The sequence below is a fragment of the Panthera pardus genome, unplaced genomic scaffold (assembly GCF_024362965.1).
Source record: "Panthera pardus isolate Hobbes unplaced genomic scaffold, ASM2436296v1 HiC_scaffold_27, whole genome shotgun sequence".
Taxonomy (NCBI): domain Eukaryota; kingdom Metazoa; phylum Chordata; class Mammalia; order Carnivora; family Felidae; genus Panthera; species Panthera pardus.
In genome coordinates this window covers 57,484,249-57,492,803 of record NW_026526843.1, presented here as the reverse complement: position 1 = coordinate 57,492,803, position 8,555 = coordinate 57,484,249, and positions in this window count along the sequence as shown.

Below are 8,555 nucleotides of genomic sequence, written 5' to 3'. Positions count from 1 at the left end.
GAGCTAGGAAGGAACAGCAAAAAAAGTGTAAAGCCAGCAGAAGAAGGAAACTAATAAAGATTGGGGGGAGAAGTAAATTATATATATTAAAAACAAAACAGTAGAACAGATCAATGAAACTAAGATCTTGTTCTTTCAAAGAATTAACAAAATTGATAGACCTCTAGCTAGACATGCCAAAAAGAAAAGAGAATGTACCCAAATAGATAAAATCATGAATGAAAGGGAAGACATCACAAGCAACACCACAAAAATACAAAAAAAAATTATAAGAAAAAAATATAAAAAAAAATTATAAAAAAAATTATTCTTACCAAGTAACTGGGCAATCTGGAAGAAATGGGCAAATTCCTAGAAACATACAAACTACCAAAACTGAAACAGGAAGAAATAGAAAATTTGAATAGGCCCATAACCAGCAAGGAAATTGAATCAGTAATAAAAAATCACCCAACAAACAAGAGTCCTGGGCCAAATGACTTCCCAGTGGAATTCTACCAAACATTTAAAGAAGAGTTTATACCTGTTCTTCTCAAACTGTTCCAAAAAATAGAAATGGAAAGAAAACTTCCAAACTCATTCTATGAAGCCACCATTACCTTAATTCAAAAACTAGACCCCACTAAAAAGGAGAATTACTTGCAAATACCCCTGATGGAAATGAATGCAGAAGTTCTCAATTAAATTCTAGCAAATCAAATTCAACACTACATTAAAATAATTATTCACCATGATCAAATGGAATTTAACCCTGAACCACGGGAATATTCACAAATCAAACCACGTGATATACCACATTAATAAAAGAAATGATAAGAACCATATAATTCTTTCAACAAATGCAGTAAAAGCATGTGACAAAATATAGCATCCATTCTTGATAAAACCCTCAACAAAGTAGGGATATATGGAACATACCTCATCCATATACAAAAATCTCACACCTAATATCCTCAATGGGGAAAAGTGAGAGCTTTTCCCATAAGGTCAGGAACAAGACAAAGTTGTCCACTCTCATCGTTACTATTTAACATAGCATTGGAAGTCTTGCCTCAGCTATCAGACAACAAAAAGAAATGAAAGGCATCTAAATTAGGAAGGAAGAATTCAAACTTTCATTATTTGCAGATGACATGATACTCTATGTAGAAAACCTGAAAGACTCCACCAAAAAATTGCTAGAACTAATACATGAGTTGTGCAAAGCCACAGGATTAAAATCAATGTACAGAAATCTGTTGCATTTCTATATCCCAATAATGAAGCAGCAGAAAAAGAAATCAAGAAATCAATCCCATTTGCAATTGTACCAAAAAAAATAAGATACATAGTAATAAACCTAACTAAAGTGGTAAAATATGTGTACTCTGAAAACTAAAAGACTTATGAAAGAAATTGAAGAGCACACAAAGAAATGGAAAAGTATTCCATGCTCATGGATTGCAAAAATTGTTAAAATGTCTATATTACCCCAAGAAGTCTACACATTTAATGCAATCTCAATCAAAATACCGCCAGAACTTTTTGCAGAGCTAGAACTAACAATCCTAAAATTTTTTATAGAACCACAAAAGACCCCGCATAACCAAAGCAATTTTGAAATAGAAAAACAAAACTGGAAGCATCATGATTCTGAATTTCACACTACATTACAAAGGTGTACTCATCAACACAGTATGGCACTGGCACAAATACAGACACATAGATCAATGGAACAGAATAGAGAACACAGAAATAGACCCACAACTATATGACCAACTAATCTTCCATATAGATAGGAGGAAAAAAATATCCAAGAAAAAAAAGACAGTCTCCTCATCAAATTGGGTTGGGAAAACTGCAAGGTGACATACAGCAAAATGAAGATGGACCACTTTCTTACACCATACACAAAAATAAATTCAAAATTGATTAAAGACCTAAATTCAAGGCGGGAAACCACCAAAATCCTAAAGGAGAAAACAAGCAGTAACTTCTTTGACCTTGGCCAGAGCAACTTCTTAGTAGACACATCATCAAAGGAAAGGGAAGCAAAAGCAAACATGAGCTATTGGGATTTTATCAAGATAAAAAGCTTCTGCACAGTGAAGGAAATAATCAACAAAAGCAAAAGGCATCCTATGGAATGGGAAATGATGTTTGCAAACAACATATCTGAAAAAGGATTAGTATCCAAAATCTATAATGAAGACCCTGGCAAAATCATCATGAAAAGTTCATGCTACTCATTTGCAAAAAGACAGTTTTCTGAAGACTAAGAAAGAGATCATATTTTCATATCAAATTATACAAAAAGCACACATTTGGAAAAAAATTAAGATGCCTTTTAATATGAATTAGTTTTTTTTTTCCTCAGAGAAAAATTTCTGGTGAGAAATTGCCAGTTATTATCATCTTACTCAGATCTACATCAAGGAAAAAGATGGATTACATATTCCTCTGAAAACCAAGGCATCTGGAAGCCAAGGGAGTAATAACTAAGAGGGAGAATCCTTGTTTTCCTCCCTCTTTTTATCATTACAATGGAAATAAACAACACAGTATGGGGAAAAAAGATAGTTTGGAAATAAGTATCAAGAAGAGAATTTAAATGAGAGAGAAGCTAGAAAGTCTATTTAAAATGGAAAACCACAATGACAGAAGTTTCTAAATCCTTCTTCCTGCCAAGTAAAGGGGGAAATTTTCAAGGTGTCTTTTCCCCACACTAGAAATCTGAAACTTTTCAGTATCACATTCCATCCCCTGCCTGCCTCTAATAATATTGTAGTTGACAAAGTTATATCAAGAAAAATACAAAAATGAAGAAAAATGGACTAAATGATTAGAAATGGCAGTCTTATAGAAAAATAGGGCATAATGTTTAAGAGGAACACAGTTAATGTAAAGCCACTTTCTGTTTCTTACCTATTTTCCTTTGTGATTGTCATATGTTGGTGTCATATAGAAGGAACTTCAGGAAAATGAAAAAATAAGGAACAATAGAAAGAGAGGAAAGAAAGAAGGCAAATGAGAAAGAAAGAAAGGCAAATGAGGAAGACAATTTTTTTTTCCTGTGCAGTACATTTTATAATGAAACCAATTATTCCCGACCCTCAAGAAAATAATACAAGAGAAAATCATCACTCCCAACTTGTCACTCAAAACAATAATTTTTAAATGTTTATTTATTTTTGAGAGATAGAGACAGAGAGACATACAGAGAGAGAGAGAGAATAAATGAGTGAGGGAGGGGCAGGGAGAGAGGGAGACACAGAATCCGAAGCAGGCTCCAGGCTCTGAGCTATCAGCACAGAGCCCCATGTGGGGCTCTAACCCACAAACTGTGAGATCATGACCTGGGCTGAAGTCAGACGTTTAACTGAGTGAGCCACCCAGGCGCCCCTCAAAAAATATTTAAAAATTTTCCTGACTTTGCAACACAGGCCACATATCTGTGAAAGAATCTGGCAGGGAGGAAAAAGTAGCTAAATGACCAAACATTAGTAAAGACCCTAAAATAATGTCAGGCACCCATAAATTACCTTGCATCTCCTTTTCTTTACTTGTGTCCAGGAAAGTGGTGTAGGTGAAAAAGTAGTAATGGAGATATGGACACAAAGCTGAAACCAAATACTAGCTTTACTCATTTTCCCTATCTCTAAGATATAAATATACTATGACTTTCCAGAGTTATCTGTCCCTCCTCTTCAAATCTTTAAAGCCCATAAAGAAAATCATGTGCTCATATTACTATATCACATTTCAAAGTCCTTCAGGTTTTTATGACCACAAGTCTCTCAGAGAAAAAACAAAGTAATTCAAGAAATCAAGAATTCCTCTTGTATGCAAGTGTTAAATTACTAAATTCTACACCTGAAACTAATATTACACAGTATGTTATCTAACTGGAATTTAAATTAAAAACTTTTAAAAAATTCCTTTAAATCATTACATTAATACAAAATTGCAAAAATGTCCACTTCATATATTTAGCTTTTACATTTGTCCTTAGGAAATCTGAGACCCAGTCTATCAATTTATAAGATAGGACATTTCTTTCTACCCCCATTATAGCTTCTTCATTATAAACTTGGACAGAGGTTAGCATCAGTGGTTCTGAATTGTTTTCTTAAAAATACTGCCATAATGACTTACTATCATATGATATTTTAAAGATAAGGGTTATAATTACATTATGAGAAAGAAAAATATAATTAAAAAGTTTTTGGTAGAGGTTTGCCTGGGTGGCTCAGTGGGGTGAGCATCCAACTCTTGATTTTAGGTCAGGTCATGGGACCCCAGGGTCATGGGATCAAGCCCTGCCCCAGGCTCATCATGGAGTTCGCTTAAGATTCTCTCTCTCCCTCTGCCTTTTTCTCCTGCTCACACTCTCTCTCTTTCTAAAATCAAAAAAAGAAAAGAAAAATGTTTTTGGTATAAAATAGGACATGAAAAAGAGGCAGTAAAAGACTTAATAAAAGACTCTTAAAAACTGAGAAAAACTGAGGGTTGATGGGGGGTGGGAGGGAGGGGAGGGTGGGTGATGGGTATTGAGGAGGGCACCTTTTGGGATGAGCACTGAGTGTTGTATGGAATTTGACAATAAATTAAAAAAAAATAAAAGAAAACTAAAAAAAAGATAAAAGAAAAAGAGGCAATATCCAAATGGCAGCTCCCTTTTATGTATCTAACCAAGGCATTTGTGTTTGAGACAGAAGTATATCATGGGAAAACATACATTATATCATCTTCTTGTTCTTCAATACAGGAAATGTGTAGTCATGCAACAAGGCCATGGATTTCTACTTACTTCAGATGCTGGACTACTAATTTTTGAGCTGCTCTGATACCTCCACCATAGAAGGTAGAGCCTCAGGAGATATGAAATAACTGGGAAACCAACAGAGCAGCAAACAGGACGAATTAGAAAAATAATTTAATACTAAAACTCAACCTTACCACCCCTCTGACACCAGTTTCAATTAGAAAGAATGAACTAAGTATTAATCATCAATAATAAACTGTTTGGGAAAAATAATAAACAGAAATATTAGAGAGTGGTAACAGGCACAACTAAGTACTCTATTCTTTTAATGTTCTTTAAATAGTGCAGTAATCACAACTAGGTAGCAGTAAGTCATGGAAGAAGCACGAGAAAGGGCACTCACAAGCTTCCTGTTGCAAGGATTTTTGCTAAAATTACAGTGGGACAGCACCACTTTAATTTCTGTGTCCCTTTCTCACTTCAGTTATCCTCAGATTATTCTTTGGCTATTTGAATTCTTTCCTCATCAACACCAATTAACGCTAATATCTTCTTTTACCCACATACAACTCAGCCCTGTTTCAAAAATATACTTCATTCTTTCCCTCCATCCCCACTCCCAAAGCCTCTTTTGCTCCTTGTAAGGCTGATTTTCCAGAGGAATGAAAATTTGATTAATTTTATTAGAATGTTTTTCCATTTTAAAGTGTAACTTGATGAGAGAAACAAAAGCAAGAGAAAGGTAATGTAAATTAAATCTCTTTACAGGTTGTGGCCCACTGATAGACACCTGAAACACTCAGAGTGTGACCTTCCTCAAGCAACTCATGGCTGCCTTACTTCCTTGATGTTTTTGTTTTGTTAAAGACTAAAAGTAACCTTATCTTAACAGTAGCTAGCCCCTCAAGGTCCTGAAAGCCTTGCTTTCAAATTCCTTAGAGACTTACACTATCCCTAACCCCCACTAACTTAAAAGTATATAATCAGTCATTTCCTTATGTCATATACTCATTTTTTGCATGTGTGCATGTGTGTGTAGGGCTGTGTACCAAAACTATGTAGTATTACTTGCTACCACTGGAAAATTCTGTAACCTTATAATAAGATCATTGTTTTGGCTTTTGAGTCAGTGTAAGAAAGACTTGCTTCTTCCTGCACAGGATTCTATTGAGGATTATTTTATAATAAAGCATTTGACTTCTGTTTAAGAGGATAAAAAATATATTATTCTAAGGCACATGCAGTGACTTAAGAATCCTGTATAATTCATAAAAATGATCGAATCCAGGGATTCCCAAACATTAGTATATGGACTAACACATCAGAGTCACATGGAATAGTTACAAAGTCAGATTTCTAGTCCCCTATACCAGACTAATTGAATAATAATCTCTGAGTGTGGGGCTTAATAGGTTTAAAGGGTAGGTGATTTTCTCAGGATGTTCCAATAAATGGGGAGTGGTGACAATTAAATTCCAGATCCAGTTGATTGCAAAATTTGTACTATTAACTATTTAAGTTTGTACTCACTACTGTCTGCAGAAATGATTGCCATGAGCTACCTTATATGGGGCAGGTCAGAGTTGAAATGACGGGAAAAGATCAGATCCAGCTTCAAATATCACTTCAGTATGGGAGAAAGCTGGAAGACATACTGTAAGATACTTAGAATTAGATAATTAGGCTTTCTTTCTAAGAAAAAAAATTTGAGTTGCCTGTAAATATAAAGGGCAGATTAATCAAATAGTAGTTTTAACTATGTAACCACAAAACAAAGAGCATTTTCTCTGGCTACATAATTTGCAAGGATCAGTAAGAAAGGAAAATTTGTCCTAAAACATAAAAAGAAAAGTCTTTCTCTGGACTTGTCATGGTATTTTTCATTTCCTATTGTTGTTATGCGTAACAAAAAAATTAAAATCTAAATAATTAGCATGAATTTTACCATTAATTTAGTAGTGTGTAATTGAATTTTAAATGTAAATATAAATCATATGCAAAATCACATGCATTACTCAATTCTTATTTTATTGTTCACACAGACATATGTATTTTGTTCTACCACAGCAGTGGTAATACTGTACAAAACTAATTCAATTGATTTGATTTTACTTCTTGAGAAACTAATACAAGTAACCAAATGAGTAAGAAAGAATATTAGTTTCCTTTGTTGTTCTTATCATTGCCTTATTTCTGTGTTTGCAGGAAGTTCTGGTGTGAAAGTAAAGTGTGGCCCTCACAGACTATCAATGGCTAGGCTTACTCTTTCATACTGATAGAACTCACTTGCCTTGAACTTGCTTTGAATCTTTTTGATTTCCCACACAGTGTAGGTCCACCAGAATTCTATATTCATGAGCCATCACCAAGCTATATGCAAAAAGAGGGGCAAGACACAGAAGACACACATATCATGCATATTTATTTTGCTCACAAACATGGTCCATTGTCCCGTTACACTGTGCTTAGAAAAACATAGTTATAAGATAAAGTGATTAAGTATTGTTTTTTGTATGTCCTCAACATTGAAATATCTGTTAATCCCTTTTTCCCACTTTCTTTCATTTTTTTTTAAATTCAAGTACAATTAGCACACAGTGTTACATTAGTTCAGGTGTACAATGTAATGATTCAATAATGCTAGTTGTCAATGCTCATCAAGATAAAAGTACTGTTCATCCCCTTTATTTCACTCATATTCTCTCCCACCTTCCTTCTGGCAACTACTAGTTTTTCTCTGTATTTAAGAGTCTTTTTTCTGGTTTGTCCTTTTTTCTGTGTTTCTTCATTTGTTACTTTTCTTACTTTCTACATATGAGCAAAACCATATGGTATTTATCATTCTTCGACTGACTTATTTCACTTAGCATTATGCTTTCTAGATCCATCCATGTTGTTGCATACAGCAAGATATTATTGTTTGTTTTCAATTAAAATTTTCAATTGACTAAAAAATACTAAATAAGGTTAATTTTTTTATAAACTTTTTTTTTACTTTTTTAAGTTTTCTTTTTTTAATTCCAGTTAGTTAACCTACAGTGTTATATTATTTTCAGGTGTACAATATAGTGTACATCACCCAGTGCTCCTCACAAGTGCACTCATTCATCTTCATTACCTGTTTAACCCACCTCCTCCCTGTTAAACATCAGTATATTCTCTATAATTAATAGTCTGTTTCTCTCTATTTTATTTTCCCTCTGTTCATTTATTTTGTTTCTTGAATTCCACACATGAATGAAATCGTATACTATTTGTCTTTTTCTGACTAACTTGTTTCACTTAGCATTATACTCTCTGGCTCCATCCATGTCATTGAAAATGTCAATATTTTATTATTTTTGTGGCAGAATAATATTCCATTGTATACATGTATATATACCACATATTTATGCATTCATCAATTAATGGACCCTTAAACTGCTTCCATATCTTGACTATTGTATATAATGTTACTGTGAACATCAGGATGCATGTATCCCTTTGAATTAGTGTTCTTGTATTCTTTGGGTAAATACCCAGTAGTGCAGTTCCTGGATTGTAGGTTAGTTCTATTTTTAACTTTTTTGAAGAGCCTTCATACTAACTTTCTAGAGAGGCTACACCTGTTTGCATTCCCATCAACAGTGCAGGAGGGTTCCCCTTTCTTCACAATAGTCAGCACCTGTTGTTTCTTGGGTTGTTGATTTGAGCCATTATGACAGGTGTGAGGTGATATCTCATTGTAGTTTGGATTTGCATTTCCCTCATAGTAAGTGATGATGAACATCTTTTCTTGTGTATGTCTGAGTAATATTTCAGTGTGTGTGTG